The sequence below is a fragment of the Octopus bimaculoides genome, unplaced genomic scaffold (assembly GCF_046866305.1).
Source record: "Octopus bimaculoides isolate indiv1 unplaced genomic scaffold, ASM4686630v1 contig162, whole genome shotgun sequence".
Lineage (NCBI taxonomy): Eukaryota > Metazoa > Mollusca > Cephalopoda > Octopoda > Octopodidae > Octopus > Octopus bimaculoides.
Window position 1 is genome coordinate 67 of NW_028315412.1, and position 17,434 is coordinate 17,500.

At 37.7% G+C, this 17,434-nt stretch overlaps 10 non-coding genes across 10 annotated transcripts; 7 read left to right on the forward strand and 3 right to left on the reverse strand.

The window, feature by feature from the left end:
• Positions 1–754: 754 nt before the first annotated feature.
• On the forward strand, positions 755–826 carry Trnae-uuc (transfer RNA glutamic acid (anticodon UUC)). Its single transcript has one exon. It is a non-coding gene; the product is annotated as a tRNA-Glu (tRNA).
• A 1,565-nt stretch (positions 827–2,391) lies between these two features.
• On the forward strand, positions 2,392–2,463 carry Trnae-uuc (transfer RNA glutamic acid (anticodon UUC)). Its single transcript has one exon. It is a non-coding gene; the product is annotated as a tRNA-Glu (tRNA).
• A 735-nt stretch (positions 2,464–3,198) lies between these two features.
• On the reverse strand, positions 3,199–3,270 carry Trnae-uuc (transfer RNA glutamic acid (anticodon UUC)). Its single transcript has one exon. It is a non-coding gene; the product is annotated as a tRNA-Glu (tRNA).
• Positions 3,271–5,036: 1,766 nt separating this feature from the next.
• On the forward strand, positions 5,037–5,108 carry Trnae-uuc (transfer RNA glutamic acid (anticodon UUC)). Its single transcript has one exon. It is a non-coding gene; the product is annotated as a tRNA-Glu (tRNA).
• A 1,565-nt stretch (positions 5,109–6,673) lies between these two features.
• Positions 6,674–6,745, forward strand: Trnae-uuc (transfer RNA glutamic acid (anticodon UUC)). Its single transcript has one exon. It is a non-coding gene; the product is annotated as a tRNA-Glu (tRNA).
• Positions 6,746–7,482: 737 nt separating this feature from the next.
• Trnae-uuc (transfer RNA glutamic acid (anticodon UUC)) lies at positions 7,483–7,554 on the reverse strand. Its single transcript has one exon. It is a non-coding gene; the product is annotated as a tRNA-Glu (tRNA).
• A 1,766-nt stretch (positions 7,555–9,320) lies between these two features.
• On the forward strand, positions 9,321–9,392 carry Trnae-uuc (transfer RNA glutamic acid (anticodon UUC)). Its single transcript has one exon. It is a non-coding gene; the product is annotated as a tRNA-Glu (tRNA).
• Positions 9,393–13,591: 4,199 nt separating this feature from the next.
• Trnae-uuc (transfer RNA glutamic acid (anticodon UUC)) lies at positions 13,592–13,663 on the forward strand. Its single transcript has one exon. It is a non-coding gene; the product is annotated as a tRNA-Glu (tRNA).
• Positions 13,664–14,410: 747 nt separating this feature from the next.
• On the reverse strand, positions 14,411–14,482 carry Trnae-uuc (transfer RNA glutamic acid (anticodon UUC)). The gene has a single exon. It is a non-coding gene; the product is annotated as a tRNA-Glu (tRNA).
• Positions 14,483–16,194: 1,712 nt separating this feature from the next.
• Positions 16,195–16,266, forward strand: Trnae-uuc (transfer RNA glutamic acid (anticodon UUC)). The gene has a single exon. It is a non-coding gene; the product is annotated as a tRNA-Glu (tRNA).
• Positions 16,267–17,434: the final 1,168 nt, after the last annotated feature.

Consider the following 17,434-nt stretch of genomic DNA (forward strand, 5'->3'; position numbering starts at 1 on the left):
GTTTAGGTTTGGGGTTAGGGTTAGGGTTATGGTTATGAGTTATAGGGTTTTATGGTTAGGGTTATGAGTGAGGTTATGGCAAAAATAATAATAACCCTAACCGTTACCCTAAAACTAAACCTAACTCTAAAACCCGAACCCTAACCCTAAAACCCCAAAGCTAAAACCAGTACAAACGCACGAACGATGTCATAAATAACAATACCACCGATAGTTGTTGTTGACAAACTACGGCACTAATTTTATTCAAGGGAAGAGATCCCATGACACCGTTAGAGCATGTTGTTTACATTCCACGGCAGTAATTGTTTTCACCTCAATAGACGTCAGTGATTGGTTGAAATTACCGAAATACGACAATTTTTTACATGAAATAACTTCGAATACAAAAATTTTTATCTGTTCTATAACACAAAATATACAAGTATACGAAGTTTGAAAGTGTTTCGGTACCAAAAACACTACATAAAACATAAATGAAAAATGTTGCCCGTCAAATCAGAAAGATCCAAATATTCGGATTTCTCGATGTCCTCCAAAGATTATAAATAAAATCCATGCATCTGGAATTAAGCATTTTCTGAAATTTTAAAACTAAGTGAAAATTTTCAAATTTGGAATATTGATGAAATTTTTCACGCTGACTCTCAGAACCGCAGTAGTCAGTGAACATCATGTCATAGAAAGAGCATGGTAGCAGAAAGAGAGCAACATTTTAAATAAAACTTTATGTACTGTCAATATCCAGCAGTTCTCCCATGTGGTCTAGTGGTTAGGATTCCTGGTTTTCACCCAGGCGGCCCGGGTTCGATTCCCGGCATGGGAACGCTCATTATGTTTTTTGTCTTTCTTTTAGTTAGTTTAAGGTAGTATATTAAAGTTTCTAAGTTTAGATTTAATTTCACCCATTTCCTATATAGTTGTTACATTCGCTTCCGTTCTTGGGAATCGGGTGGTTGCATGATAACAACCTTACTTCCCAACCACGTGGTTCTGGTTTCAGTCCCACTGCGTGGCACCTTGTGCACATATGTCTTCCACTATAGCCTCGGGCCAACCAAAGCATTGTGAGTGGATTTGGTAGATGGAAACTGGAAGAAGCCCCTCGTATATACATACCTAAAACCCTAAAGCTAAAACCAGTACAAACGCACGAACGATGTCATAAATAACAGTACCACCGATAGTTGTTGTTGACAAACTATGGCACTAATTTTATTCAAGGGAAAAGATCCCATGACACCGTTAGAGCATGTTGTTTACATTCCACGGCAGTAATTGTTTTCACCTCAATAGACGTCAGTGATTGGTTGAAATTACCGAAATACGACAATTTTTTACATGAAATAACTTCGAATACGAAAATGTTTATCCTTTCTATAACACAAGATATACAAGTATACGAAGTTTGAAAGTGTTTCAGTACCAAAACACTACATAAAACATAAATGAAAAATGTTGCCCGTCAAATCAGAAGGATCCAGATATTCGGATTTCTCGGTATCCTCCAAAGATTATAAATAAAATCCATGCATCTGGAAGTAAGCATTGGATCTATTTTAAAACGGGGGCGCCAGTGTTTTCTTAACGAAACACTAACGAAACACTTTGAAACTTGGGACACTGGTAGAATATGTCATATAAAACATCTTTTACTCTTAGCCTTCTTAACAAAAAAAAAAAGAGTTCGCAAGTTATTCCATATTAAAGTTGTCGTATTTCTGTAATTTCAACCAATCACTGACGTCTATTCAGCACAATAGAGTTACTGCTGGGCGGTCATAAAAATGTTATTCCCTGTGACATATTTCATCCGGTTTAACCGTAATTTATACGCATATATTGTTTATATAATAAATTACGCTGTGCGTATCTATGTGTGTAACAATTTTAGAGTTCGGATTCTAGAGTTAGGGTTAGTTCTAGGGTTAGGGTTACGGTAACGGTTAACAGTCTAGTTAGGGTTAGGGGATTAATACGATATACACCGTTACAGCGCTAACTGTTTTCAACTGAATAGACGTCAGTGATTAGTAGAAATTATCGAAATAAGACAATTTTTTACATGAAATAAATTCGAATACGAAAATATTTTTCTGTTCTATAACACAAAATAGATAAGTATACGAAGTTTGAAAGTCTTTCCGTACCAAAAACACTACATAAAACATAAATGAAAACTGGCGCCCCCGTTTTAAAATAGATCCTAAGCATTTTCTGAAATTTTAAAACTAAGTGAAAATTTTCAAATTTGGAATATTGATGAAATTTTGCACGCTGACTCTCAGAACCGCAGTAGTCAGTGAACATTATGTCATAGAAAGAGCATGGTAGCAGAAAGAGAGCAATATTTTAAATAAAACTTTATGTACTGTCTCGAACCAGCAGCTCTCCCATGTGGTCTAGTGGTTAGGATTCCTGGCTTTCACCCAGGCGGCCCGGGTTCGATTCCCGGCATGGGAACGCTCATTATTTTTTTGTTTTTTTTTTACTTAGTTTAAGGTAGTATATTAAAGTTTCTAAGTTTAGATTTAAATTCACCCATTTCCTATATAGTTGTTACATTCGCTTCCGTTCTTGGGAATCGGGTGGTTGCATGATAACAACCTTACTTCCCAACCACGTGGTTCTGGTTTCAGTCCCACTGCGTGGCACCTTGTGCACATATGTCTTCCACTATAGCCTCGGGCCAACCAAAGCATTGTGAGTGGATTTGGTAGATGGAAACTGGAAGAAGCCCCTCGTATATACATACCTATATATATATATATATATATATATATATATACTCTTTTACTTGTTTCAGTGTTTTGAAAGTGGCCATGCTGGAGCACCGCCTTTAGTCGAGCAAATCAACCTCAGGATTTATTCTTTGGAAGCCTAGTACTTATTCTATCGGTCTCTTTTGCCGAATCGCTAAGTTACGGGGATGTAAACACACCAGTGACATTTGAAAAAAATTAATTCGTAATAGGTTATAAAACGATGCTGTATAATGTTTTATTTTTTTATTAATTCCTAATTTCTTAAAATAATCTCTTTTTCTTTGTGTCACAATCACTGCTAGGATTTTGTTTCTGTCCAGGGGGTAGATTTTAATTATTTAAGAAATTTACGTCGATTATGGCAAATTACTTAAAACAAATTTATTAACGTGATTCATTTCAAAGAGGAAAAAATAAATAAAAATAGTAAACGTTCCCATGCCGGGAATCGAACCCGGGCCGCCTGGGTGAAAGCCAGGAATCCTAACCACTAGACCACATGGGAGTGCCGCTTCAGATCTCTATTACTTATACCTTTATCAAAAGTATGTCTTTCTTATCAGTTGATGTCAAAGCTGCTGGCTGCTTTTATGTCACCTTCTTTGATTAAGTGAGGCGTCTCGAATAAAGTACATTGCTCAGAAACGCTAACATAAATTATGCATCCTATTTAAAGTCCAAATTGTTTGTATTTCTTAATCCCTTCACCAAATTCGAACCCGATATTGTTTTAAACTTTAAAATGAAAAACAAAAGTCTGTAAGGAAAACTTTCTGTCTATCTTATCTGTCTGTCTATTTCTCTCAGTCTCGCTTCCCCTCTCGCTTGCCTCACAGCTCTCTAGTCTGACAGCTTTCTCGCCTCCTCTCTCTTACGTCTCCTCCCTCTCTCGCCCCTTCTCTCTCTCTCTCTCTCTCTCTCTCGTCTCCCCTCTCTGTCGCCTCACCGCTCTCCCGCTTCACGACTCTCTCGCCTCACCGCTCTTTCGCCTCCTCTCTCTCGCCTCCCCTCTCTCTTGCCTCCCCCTTTTGCAGTTCCTCTCTCTCTCACCTCCTCTCTCTCGCCTCGCTCTCTCTCGCTTCGCTCTCTCTCGCCTCGCTCTCTCTCGCTTCGCTCTCTCTCGCCTCACGCTTCTCACGATGAAAATCTTAAGCGATTGTAAACTTATTAAATATTCGGATCTTTTTGGTTTGACGGCCAACACTTGTTTTCTTAACTAAACACTTTCAAACTTGGGACACTGGTAGAATGTGTCATATAAAACAACATTTTCTCTTAGCCTTCTTAACAAAAAATTGTACATCGCAAGTTATTTCATGTTAAAGTTGTCGTATTTCTGTAATTTCAACCAATCACTGACGTCTATTCAGCTGAATACAGTTACTGCTGATTTTGTAAACAATAATTTTTGCCGGTGTCAAGAGTGTTATTCCCTGTTTAATTATATCATTGTTCCCTAGTAAGGGTTTAGGGTTATATGGTTAGGGTTCGAGTTTTCGATTTAGGGTTAGGGTTGGGTTTAGGGTTGGGGTTAGGGTTAGGGTTATGGTTATGAGTTATAGGGTTTTATGGTTAGGGTTATGAGTGAGGTTATGGCAAAAATAATAATAACCCTAACCGTAACCCTAAAACTAAACCTAACTCTAAAACCCGAACCCTAACCCTAAAACCCTAAAGCTAAAACCAGTACAAACGCACGAACGATGTCATAAATAACTGTACCACCGATAGTTGTTGTTGATAAACTACGGCACTAATTTTATTCAAGGGAAGAGATCCCATGACACCGTTAGAGCATGTTGTTTACATTCCACGGCAGTAATTGTTTTCACCTCAATAGACGTCAGTGATTGGTTGAAATTACCGAAATACGACAATTTTTTACATGAAATAACTTCGAATACAAAAATTTTTATCTGTTCTATAACACAAAATATACAAGTATACGAAGTTTGAAAGTGTTTCGGTACCAAAAACACTACATAAAACATAAATGAAAAATGTTGCCCGTCAAATCAGAAAGATCCAAATATTCGGATTTCTCGATATCCTCCAAAGATTATAAATAAAATCCATGCATCTGGAATTAAGCATTTTCTGAAATTTTAAAACTAAGTGAAAATTTTCAAATTTGGAATATTGATGAAATTTTTCACGCTGACTCTCAGAACCGCAGTAGTCAGTGAACATCATGTCATAGAAAGAGCATGGTAGCAGAAAGAGAGCAACATTTTAAATAAAACTTTATGTACTGTCAATAACCAGCAGTTCTCCCATGTGGTCTAGTGGTTAGGATTCCTGGTTTTCACCCAGGCGGCCCGGGTTCGATTCCCGGCATGGGAACGCTCATTATGTTTTTTGTCTTTCTTTTAGTTAGTTTAAGGTAGTATATTAAAGTTTCTAAGTTTAGATTTAATTTCACCCATTTCCTATATAGTTGTTACATTCGCTTCCGTTCTTGGGAATCGGGTGGTTGCATGATAACAACCTTACTTCCCAACCACGTGGTTCTGGTTTCAGTCCCACTGCGTGGCACCTTGTGCACATATGTCTTCCACTATAGCCTCGGGCCAACCAAAGCATTGTGAGTGGATTTGGTAGATGGAAACTGGAAGAAGCCCCTCGTATATACATACCTAAAACCCTAAAGCTAAAACCAGTACAAACGCACGAACGATGTCATAAATAACAGTACCACCGATAGTTGTTGTTGACAAACTATGGCACTAATTTTATTCAAGGGAAAAGATCCCATGACACCGTTAGAGCATGTTGTTTACATTCCACGGCAGTAATTGTTTTCACCTCAATAGACGTCAGTGATTGGTTGAAATTACCGAAATACGACAATTTTTTACATGAAATAACTTCGAATACGAAAATGTTTATCCTTTCTATAACACAAGATATACAAGTATACGAAGTTTGAAAGTGTTTCAGTACCAAAACACTACATAAAACATAAATGAAAAATGTTGCCCGTCAAATCAGAAGGATCCAGATATTCGGATTTCTCGGTATCCTCCAAAGATTATAAATAAAATCCATGCATCTGGAAGTAAGCATTGGATCTATTTTAAAACGGGGGCGCCAGTGTTTTCTTAACGAAACACTAACGAAACACTTTGAAACTTGGGACACTGGTAGAATATGTCATATAAAACATCTTTTACTCTTAGCCTTCTTAACAAAAAAAAAAAGAGTTCGCAAGTTATTCCATATTAAAGTTGTCGTATTTCTGTAATTTCAACCAATCACTGACGTCTATTCAGCACAATAGAGTTACTGCTGGGCGGTCATAAAAATGTTATTCCCTGTGACATATTTCATCCGGTTTAACCGTAATTTATACGCATATATTGTTTATATAATAAATTACGCTGTGCGTATCTATGTGTGTAACAATTTTAGAGTTCGGATTCTAGAGTTAGGGTTAGTTCTAGGGTTAGGGTTACGGTAACGGTTAACAGTCTAGTTAGGGTTAGGGGATTAATACGATATACACCGTTACAGCGCTAACTGTTTTCAACTGAATAGACGTCAGTGATTAGTAGAAATTATCGAAATAAGACAATTTTTTACATGAAATAAATTCGAATACGAAAATATTTTTCTGTTCTATAACACAAAATAGATAAGTATACGAAGTTTGAAAGTCTTTCCGTACCAAAAACACTACATAAAACATAAATGAAAACTGGCGCCCCCGTTTTAAAATAGATCCTAAGCATTTTCTGAAATTTTAAAACTAAGTGAAAATTTTCAAATTTGGAATATTGATGAAATTTTGCACGCTGACTCTCAGAACCGCAGTAGTCAGTGAACATTATGTCATAGAAAGAGCATGGTAGCAGAAAGAGAGCAATATTTTAAATAAAACTTTATGTACTGTCTCGAACCAGCAGCTCTCCCATGTGGTCTAGTGGTTAGGATTCCTGGCTTTCACCCAGGCGGCCCGGGTTCGATTCCCGGCATGGGAACGCTCATTATTTTTTTGTTTTTTTTTTACTTAGTTTAAGGTAGTATATTAAAGTTTCTAAGTTTAGATTTAAATTCACCCATTTCCTATATAGTTGTTACATTCGCTTCCGTTCTTGGGAATCGGGTGGTTGCATGATAACAACCTTACTTCCCAACCACGTGGTTCTGGTTTCAGTCCCACTGCGTGGCACCTTGTGCACATATGTCTTCCACTATAGCCTCGGGCCAACCAAAGCATTGTGAGTGGATTTGGTAGATGGAAACTGGAAGAAGCCCCTCGTATATACATACCTATATATATATATATATATATATATATATATATACTCTTTTACTTGTTTCAGTGTTTTGAAAGTGGCCATGCTGGAGCACCGCCTTTAGTCGAGCAAATCAACCTCAGGATTTATTCTTTGGAAGCCTAGTACTTATTCTATCGGTCTCTTTTGCCGAATCGCTAGGTTACGGGGATGTAAACACACCAGTGACATTTGAAAAAAATTAATTCGTAATAGGTTATAAAACGATGCTGTATAATGTTTTATTTTTTTATTAATTCCTAATTTCTTCAAATAATCTCTTTTTCTTTGTGTCACAATCACTGCTAGGATTTTGTTTCTGTCCAGGGGGTAGATTTTAATTATTTAAGAAATTTACGTCGATTATGGCAAATTACTTAAAACAAATTTATTAACGTGATTCATTTCAAAGAGGAAAAAATAAATAAAAATAGTAAACGTTCCCATGCCGGGAATCGAACCCGGGCCGCCTGGGTGAAAGCCAGGAATCCTAACCACTAGACCACATGGGAGTGCCGCTTCAGATCTCTATTACTTATACCTTTATCAAAAGTATGTCTTTCTTATCAGTTGATGTCAAAGCTGCTGGCTGCTTTTATGTCACCTTCTTTGATTAAGTGAGGCGTCTCGAATAAAGTACATTGCTCAGAAACGCTAACATAAATTATGCATCCTATTTAAAGTCCAAATTGTTTGTATTTCTTAATCCCTTCACCAAATTCGAACCCGATATTGTTTTAAACTTTAAAATGAAAAACAAAAGTCTGTAAGGAAAACTTTCTGTCTATCTTATCTGTCTGTCTATTTCTCTCAGTCTCGCTTCCCCTCTCGCTTGCCTCACAGCTCTCTAGTCTGACAGCTTTCTCGCCTCCTCTCTCTTACGTCTCCTCCCTCTCTCGCCCCTTCTCTCTCTCTCTCTCTCTCTCTCTCGTCTCCCCTCTCTGTCGCCTCACCGCTCTCCCGCTTCACGACTCTCTCGCCTCACCGCTCTTTCGCCTCCTCTCTCTCGCCTCCCCTCTCTCTTGCCTCCCCCTTTTGCAGTTCCTCTCTCTCTCACCTCCTCTCTCTCGCCTCGCTCTCTCTCGCTTCGCTCTCTCTCGCCTCGCTCTCTCTCGCTTCGCTCTCTCTCGCCTCACGCTTCTCACGATGAAAATCTTAAGCGATTGTAAACTTATTAAATATTCGGATCTTTTTGGTTTGACGGCCAACACTTGTTTTCTTAACTAAACACTTTCAAACTTGGGACACTGGTAGAATGTGTCATATAAAACAACATTTTCTCTTAGCCTTCTTAACAAAAAATTGTACATCGCAAGTTATTTCATGTTAAAGTTGTCGTATTTCTGTAATTTCAACCAATCACTGACGTCTATTCAGCTGAATACAGTTACTGCTGATTTTGTAAACAATAATTTTTGCCGGTGTCAAGAGTGTTATTCCCTGTTTAATTATATCATTGTTCCCTAGTAAGGGTTTAGGGTTATATGGTTAGGGTTCGAGTTTTAGATTTAGGGTTAGGGTTGGGTTTAGGGTTGGGGTTAGGGTTAGGGTTATGGTTATGAGTTATAGGGTTTTATGGTTAGGGTTATGAGTGAGGTTATGGCAAAAATAATAATAACCCTAACCGTAACCCTAAAACTAAACCTAACTCTAAAACCCGAACCCTAACCCTAAAATCCTAAAGCTAAAACCAGTACAAACGCACGAACGATGTCATAAATAACTGTACCACCGATAGTTGTTGTTGATAAACTACGGCACTAATTTTATTCAAGGGAAGAGATCCCATGACACCGTTAGAGCATGTTGTTTACATTCCACGGCAGTAATTGTTTTCACCTCAATAGACGTCAGTGATTGGTTGAAATTACCGAAATACGACAATTTTTTACATGAAATAACTTCGAATACAAAATTTTTTATCTGTTCTATAACACAAAATATACAAGTATACGAAGTTTGAAAGTGTTTCGGTACCAAAAATACTACATAAAACATAAATGAAAAATGTTGCCCGTCAAATCAGAAAGATCCAAATATTCGGATTTCTCGATATCCTCCAAAGATTATAAATAAAATCCATGCATCTGGAATTAAGCATTTTCTGAAATTTTAAAACTAAGTGAAAATTTTCAAATTTGGAATATTGATGAAATTTTTCACGCTGACTCTCAGAACCGCAGTAGTCAGTGAACATCATGTCATAGAAAGAGCATGGTAGCAGAAAGAGAGCAACATTTTAAATAAAACTTTATGTACTGTCACTAACCAGCAGTTCTCCCATGTGGTCTAGTGGTTAGGATTCCTGGTTTTCACCCAGGCGGCCCGGGTTCGATTCCCGGCATGGGAACGCTCATTCTTTTGTTTGTCTTTTTTTTAGTTAGTTTAAGGTAGTATATTAAAGTTTCTAAGTTTAGATTTTATTTCACCCATTTCCTATATAGTTGTTACATTCGCTTCCGTTCTTGGGAATCGGGTGGTTGCATGATAACAACCTTACTTCCCAACCACGTGGTTCTGGTTTCAGTCCCACTGCGTGGCACCTTGTGCACATATGTCTTCCACTATAGCCTCGGGCCAACCAAAGCATTGTGAGTGGATTTGGTAGATGGAAACTGGAAGAAGCCCCTCGTATATACATACCTAAAACCCTAAAGCTAAAACCAGTACAAACGCACGAACGATGTCATAAATAACAGTACCACCGATAGTTGTTGTTGACAAACTATGGCACTAATTTTATTCAAGGGAAAAGATCCCATGACACCGTTAGAGCATGTTGTTTACATTCCACGGCAGTAATTGTTTTCACCTCAATAGACGTCAGTGATTGGTTGAAATTACCGAAATACGACAATTTTTTACATGAAATAACTTCGAATACGAAAATTTTTATCCTTTCTATAACACAAGATATACAAGTATACGAAGTTTGAAAGTGTTTCGGTACCAAAACACTACATAAAACATAAATGAAAAATGTTGCCCGTCAAATCAGAAGGATCCAGATATTCGGATTTCTCGGTATCCTCCAAAGATTATAAATAAAATCCTTGCATCTGGAAGTAAGCATTGGATCTATTTTAAAACGGGGGCGCCAGTGTTTTCTTAACGAAACACTAACGAAACACTTTGAAACTTGGGACACTGGTAGAATATGTCATATAAAACATCTTTTACTCTTAGCCTTCTTAACAAAAAAAAAAAGAGTTCGCAAGTTATTCCATATTAAAGTTGTCGTATTTCTGTAATTTCAACCAATCACTGACGTCTATTCAACACAATAGAGTTACTGCTGGGCGGTCATAAAAATGTTATTCCCTGTGACATATTTCATCCGGTTTAACCGTAATTTATACGCATATATTGTTTATATAATAAATTACGCTGTGCGTATCTATGTGTGTAACAATTTTAGAGTTCGGATTCTAGAGTTAGGGTTAGTTCTAGGGTTAGGGTTACGGTTACGGTTAACAGTCTAGTTAGGGTTAGGGGATTAATACGATATACACCGTTACAGCGCTAACTGTTTTCAACTGAATAGACGTCAGTGATTAGTAGAAATTATCGAAATAAGACAATTTTTTACATGAAATAAATTCGAATACGAAAATATTTTTCTGTTCTATAACACAAAATAGATAAGTATACGAAGTTTGAAAGTCTTTCCGTACCAAAAACACTACATAAAACATAAATGAAAACTGGCGCCCCCGTTTTAAAATAGATCCTAAGCATTTTCTGAAATTTTAAAACTAAGTGAAAATTTTCAAATTTGGAATATTGATGAAATTTTGCACGCTGACTCTCAGAACCGCAGTAGTCAGTGAACATTATGTCATAGAAAGAGCATGGTAGCAGAAAGAGAGCAATATTTTAAATAAACCTTTATGTACTGTCTCGAACCAGCAGCTCTCCCATGTGGTCTAGTGGTTAGGATTCCTGGCTTTCACCCAGGCGGCCAGGGTTCGATTCCCGGCATGGGAACGCTCATTATTTTTTTGTTTTTTTTTTACTTAGTTTAAGGTAGTATATTAAAGTTTCTAAGTTTAGATTTAAATTCACCCATTTCCTATATAGTTGTTACATTCGCTTCCGTTCTTGGGAATCGGGTGGTTGCATGATAACAACCTTACTTCCCAACCACGTGGTTCTGGTTTCAGTCCCACTGCGTGGCACCTTGTGCACATATGTCTTCCACTATAGCCTCGGGCCAACCAAAGCATTGTGAGTGGATTTGGTAGATGGAAACTGGAAGAAGCCCCTCGTATATACATACCTATATATATATATATATATATATACTCTTTTACTTGTTTCAGTGTTTTGAAAGTGGCCATGCTGGAGCACCGCCTTTAGTCGAGCAAATCGACCTCAGGATTTATTCTTTGGAAGCCTAGTACTTATTCTATCGGTCTCTTTTGCCGAATCGCTAAGTTACGGGGATGTAAACACACCAGTGACATTTGAAAAAAATTAATTCGTAATAGGTTATAAAACGATGCTGTATAATGTTTTATTTTTTTTATTAATTCCTAATTTCTTCAAATAATCTCTTTTTCTTTGTGTCACAATCACTGCTAGGATGTTGTTTCTGTCCAAGGGGTAGATTTTAATTATTTAAGAAATTTACGTCGATTATGGCAAATTACTTAAAACAAATTTATTAACGTGATTCATTACAAAGAGGAAAAAATAAATAAAAAAAGTAAACGTTCCCATGCTGGGAATCGAACCCGGGCCGCCTGGGTGAAAGCCAGGAATCCTAACCACTAGACCACATGGGAGTGCCGCTTCAGATCTCTATTACTTATACCTTTATCAAAAGTATGTCCTTCTTATCAGTTGATGTCAAAGCTGCTGGCTGCTTTTATGTCACCTTCTTTGATTAAGTGAGGCGTCTCGAATAAAGTACATTGCTCAGAAACGCTAACATAAATTATGCATCCTATTTAAAGTCCAAATTGTTTGTATTTCTTAATCCCTTCACCAAATTCGAACCCGATATTGTTTTAAACTTTAAAATGAAAAACAAAAGTCTGTAAGGAAAACTTTCTGTCTATCTTATCTGTCTGTCTATTTCTCTCAGTCTCGCTTCCCCTCTCGCTTGCCTCACAGCTCTCTAGTCTGACAGCTTTCTCGCCTCCTCTCTCTTACGTCTCCTCCCTCTCTCGCCCCTTCTCTCTCTCTCTCTCTCTCTCGTCTCCCCTCTCTGTCGCCTCACCGCTCTCCCGCTTCACGACTCTCTCGCCTCACCGCCCTTTCGCCTCCTCTCTCTCGCCTCCCCTCTCTCTTGCCTCCCCCTTTTGCAGTTCCTCTCTCTCTCACCTCCTCTCTCTCGCCTCGCTCTCTCTCGCTTCGCTCTCTCTCGCCTCGCTCTCTCTCGCTTCGCTCTCTCTCGCCTCACGCTTCTCACGATGAAAATCTTAAGCGATTGTAAACTTATTAAATATTCGGATCTTTTTGGTTTGACGGCCAACACTTGTTTTCTTAACTAAACACTTTCAAACTTGGGACACTGGTAGAATGTGTCATATAAAACAACATTTTCTCTTAGCCTTCTTAACAAAAAATTGTACATCGCAAGTTATTTCATGTTAAAGTTGTCGTATTTCTGTAATTTCAACCAATCACTGACGTCTATTCAGCTGAATACAGTTACTGCTGATTTTGTAAACAATAATTTTTGCCGGGGTCAAGAGTGTTATTCCCTGTTTAATTATATCATTGTTCCCTAGTAAGGGTTTAGGGTTATATGGTTAGGGTTCGAGTTTTAGATTTAGGGTTAGGGTTGGGTTTAGGGTTGGGGTTAGGGTTAGGGTTATGGTTATGAGTTATAGGGTTTTATGGTTAGGGTTATGAGTGAGGTTATGGCAAAAATAATAATAACCCTAACCGTAACCCTAAAACTAAACCTAACTCTAAAACCCGAACCCTAACCCTAAAATCCTAAAGCTAAAACCAGTACAAACGCACGAACGATGTCATAAATAACTGTACCACCGATAGTTGTTGTTGATAAACTACGGCACTAATTTTATTCAAGGGAAGAGATCCCATGACACCGTTAGAGCATGTTGTTTACATTCCACGGCAGTAATTGTTTTCACCTCAATAGACGTCAGTGATTGGTTGAAATTACCGAAATACGACAATTTTTTACATGAAATAACTTCGAATACAAAATTTTTTATCTGTTCTATAACACAAAATATACAAGTATACGAAGTTTGAAAGTGTTTCGGTACCAAAAATACTACATAAAACATAAATGAAAAATGTTGCCCGTCAAATCAGAAAGATCCAAATATTCGGATTTCTCGATATCCTCCAAAGATTATAAATAAAATCCATGCATCTGGAATTAAGCATTTTCTGAAATTTTAAAACTAAGTGAAAATTTTCAAATTTGGAATATTGATGAAATTTTTCACGCTGACTCTCAGAACCGCAGTAGTCAGTGAACATCATGTCATAGAAAGAGCATGGTAGCAGAAAGAGAGCAACATTTTAAATAAAACTTTATGTACTGTCACTAACCAGCAGTTCTCCCATGTGGTCTAGTGGTTAGGATTCCTGGTTTTCACCCAGGCGGCCCGGGTTCGATTCCCGGCATGGGAACGCTCATTCTTTTGTTTGTCTTTTTTTTAGTTAGTTTAAGGTAGTATATTAAAGTTTCTAAGTTTAGATTTTATTTCACCCATTTCCTATATAGTTGTTACATTCGCTTCCGTTCTTGGGAATCGGGTGGTTGCATGATAACAACCTTACTTCCCAACCACGTGGTTCTGGTTTCAGTCCCACTGCGTGGCACCTTGTGCACATATGTCTTCCACTATAGCCTCGGGCCAACCAAAGCATTGTGAGTGGATTTGGTAGATGGAAACTGGAAGAAGCCCCTCGTATATACATACCTATATATATATATATATATATATATATATATATATATATACTCTTTTACTTGTTTCAGTGTTTTGAAAGTGGCCATGCTGGAGCACCGCCTTTAGTCGAGCAAATCGACCTCAGGATTTATTCTTTGGAAGCCTAGTACTTATTCTATCGGTCTCTTTTGCCGAATCGCTAAGTTACGGGGATGTAAACACACCAGTGACATTTGAAAAAAATTAATTCGTAATAGGTTATAAAACGATGCTGTATAATGTTTTATTTTTTTTATTAATTCCTAATTTCTTCAAATAATCTCTTTTTCTTTGTGTCACAATCACTGCTAGGATGTTGTTTCTGTCCAAGGGGTAGATTTTAATTATTTAAGAAATTGACTTCGATTATGGCAAATTACTTAAAACAAATTTATTAACGTGATTCATTTCAAAGACGAAAAAAAATAAATAAAAGCAGTAAGCGTTCCCATGCCGGGAATCGAACCCGGGCCGCCTGGGTGAAAGCCAGGAATCCTAACCACTAGACCACATGGGAAGGCTGCTTCAGATCTCTATTACTTATACCTTTATCAAAAGAGTATGTCTTTCTTATCAGTTGATGTCAAAGCTGCTGGCTGCTTTTATGTCACCTTCGTTGATTAAGTGAGGCGTTTCGAATAAAGTACATTGCTCAGAAACGCTAACATAAATTATGCATCATATTTAAAGTCCAAATTGTTGGTAGTTCTTAATCCCTTTCACCAAATTCGAACCCGATATTGTTTTAAACTTCAAAATGAAAAACAAAAGTCTGTAAGGAAAACTTTCTGTCTATCTTATCTGTCTGTCTATTTCTCTCAGTCTCGCTTCCCCTCTCGCTTGCCTCACAGTTCTCTAGCCTGACAGCTTTCTCGCCTCCTCTCTCTTACGTCTCCTTCCTCTCTCGCCCCCTCTCTCTCTCTCGTCTCCCCTCTCTCTCTCCTCACTACTCTCTCGCCTCACCGCTCTTTCGCCTCCTCCCTCTCTCTGTCGCCTCCCCTCTCTCTTGCCTCCCCCTCTTTCACTTCCTCTCTCTCTCACCTCCTCTCTCTCGCCTCACGCTTCTCACGATGAATATCTTAAGCGACTGTAAACTTATTAAATATTCGGATCTTTTTGGTTTGACGGGCAACACTTGTTTTCCTAACGAAACACTTTCAAACTTGGGACACTGGTAGAATGTGTCATATAAAACAACTTTTCTCTTAGCCTTCTTAACAAAAAATTGTACATCGCAAATTATTTCATGTTAAAGTTGTCGTATTTCTGTAATTTCAGCCATTCACTGACGTCTATTCAGCTGAATAGTTACTGCTGTCTTTGTAAACAATAATTTTTGCCGGTGTCAAGAGTGTTATTCCCTGTTTAATTATATCATTGTTCCCTAGTAAGGGTTTAGGGTTATATGGTTAGGGTTCGAGTTTTAGATTTAGGGTTAGGGTTGGGTTTAGGGTTGGGGTTAGGGTTAGGGTTGGGTTTAGGGTTGGGGTTAGGGTTAGGGTTATGGTTATGAGTTATAGGGTTTTATGGTTAGGGTTATGAGTGAGGTTATGGCAAAAATAATAATAACCCTAACCGTAACCCTAAAACTAAACCTAACTCTAAAACCCGAACCCTAACCCTAAAACCCTAAAGCTAAAACCAGTACAAACGCACGAACGATGTCATAAATAACTGTACCACCGATAGTTGTTGTTGATAAACTACGGCACTAATTTTATTCAAGGGAAGAGATCCCATGACACCGTTAGAGCATGTTGTTTACATTCCACGGCAGTAATTGTTTTCACCTCAATAGACGTCAGTGATTGGTTGAAATTACCGAAATACGACAATTTTTTACATGAAATAACTTCGAATACAAAAATTTTTATCTGTTCTATAACACAAAATATACAAGTATACGAAGTTTGAAAGTGTTTCGGTACCAAAAACACTACATAAAACATAAATGAAAAATGTTGCCCGTCAAATCAGAAAGATCCAAATATTCGGATTTCTCGATATCCTCCAAAGATTATAAATAAAATCCATGCATCTGGAATTAAGCATTTTCTGAAATTTTAAAACTAAGTGAAAATTTTCAAATTTGGAATATTGATGAAATTTTTCACGCTGACTCTCAGAACCGCAGTAGTCAGTGAACATCATGTCATAGAAAGAGCATGGTAGCAGAAAGAGAGCAACATTTTAAATAAAACTTTATGTACTGTCACTAACCAGCAGTTCTCCCATGTGGTCTAGTGGTTAGGATTCCTGGTTTTCACCCAGGCGGCCCGGGTTCGATTCCCGGCATGGGAACGCTCATTATTTTGTTTGTCTTTTTTTTAGTTAGTTTAAGGTAGTATATTAAAGTTTCTAAGTTTAGATTTTATTTCACCCATTTCCTATATAGTTGTTACATTCGCTTCCGTTCTTGGGAATCGGGTGGTTGCATGATAACAACCATACTTCCCAACCACGTGGTTCTGGTTTCAGTCCCACTGCGTGGCACCTTGTGCACATATGTCTTCCACTATAGCCTCGGGCCAACCAAAGCATTGTGAGTGGATTTGGTAGATGGAAACTGGAAGAAGCCCCTCGTATATACATACCTAAAACCCTAAAGCTAAAACCAGTACAAACGCACGAACGATGTCATAAATAACAGTACCACCGATAGTTGTTGTTGACAAACTATGGCACTAATTTTATTCAAGGGAAAAGATCCCATGACACCGTTAGAGCATGTTGTTTACATTCCACGGCAGTAATTGTTTTCACCTCAATAGACGTCAGTGATTGGTTGAAATTACCGAAATACGACAATTTTTTACATGAAATAACTTCGAATACGAAAATTTTTATCCTTTCTATAACACAAGATATACAAGTATACGAAGTTTGAAAGTGTTTCGGTACCAAAACACTACATAAAACATAAATGAAAAATGTTGCCCGTCAAATCAGAAGGATCCAGATATTCGGATTTCTCGGTATCCTCCAAAGATTATAAATAAAATCCATGCATCTGGAAGTAAGCATTGGATCTATTTTAAAACGGGGGCGCCAGTGTTTTCTTAACGAAACACTAACGAAACACTTTGAAACTTGGGACACTGGTAGAATATGTCATATAAAACATCTTTTACTCTTAGCCTTCTTAACAAAAAAAAAAAGAGTTCGCAAGTTATTCCATATTAAAGTTGTCGTATTTCTGTAATTTCAACCAATCACTGACGTCTATTCAGCACAATAGAGTTACTGCTGGGCGGTCATAAAAATGTTATTCCCTGTGACATATTTCATCCGGTTTAACCGTAATTTATACGCATATATTGTTTATATAATAAATTACGCTGTGCGTATCTATGTGTGTAACAATTTTAGAGTTCGGATTCTAGAGTTAGGGTTAGTTCTAGGGTTAGGGTTACGGTTACGGTTAACAGTCTAGTTAGGGTTAGGGGATTAATACGATATACACCGTTAC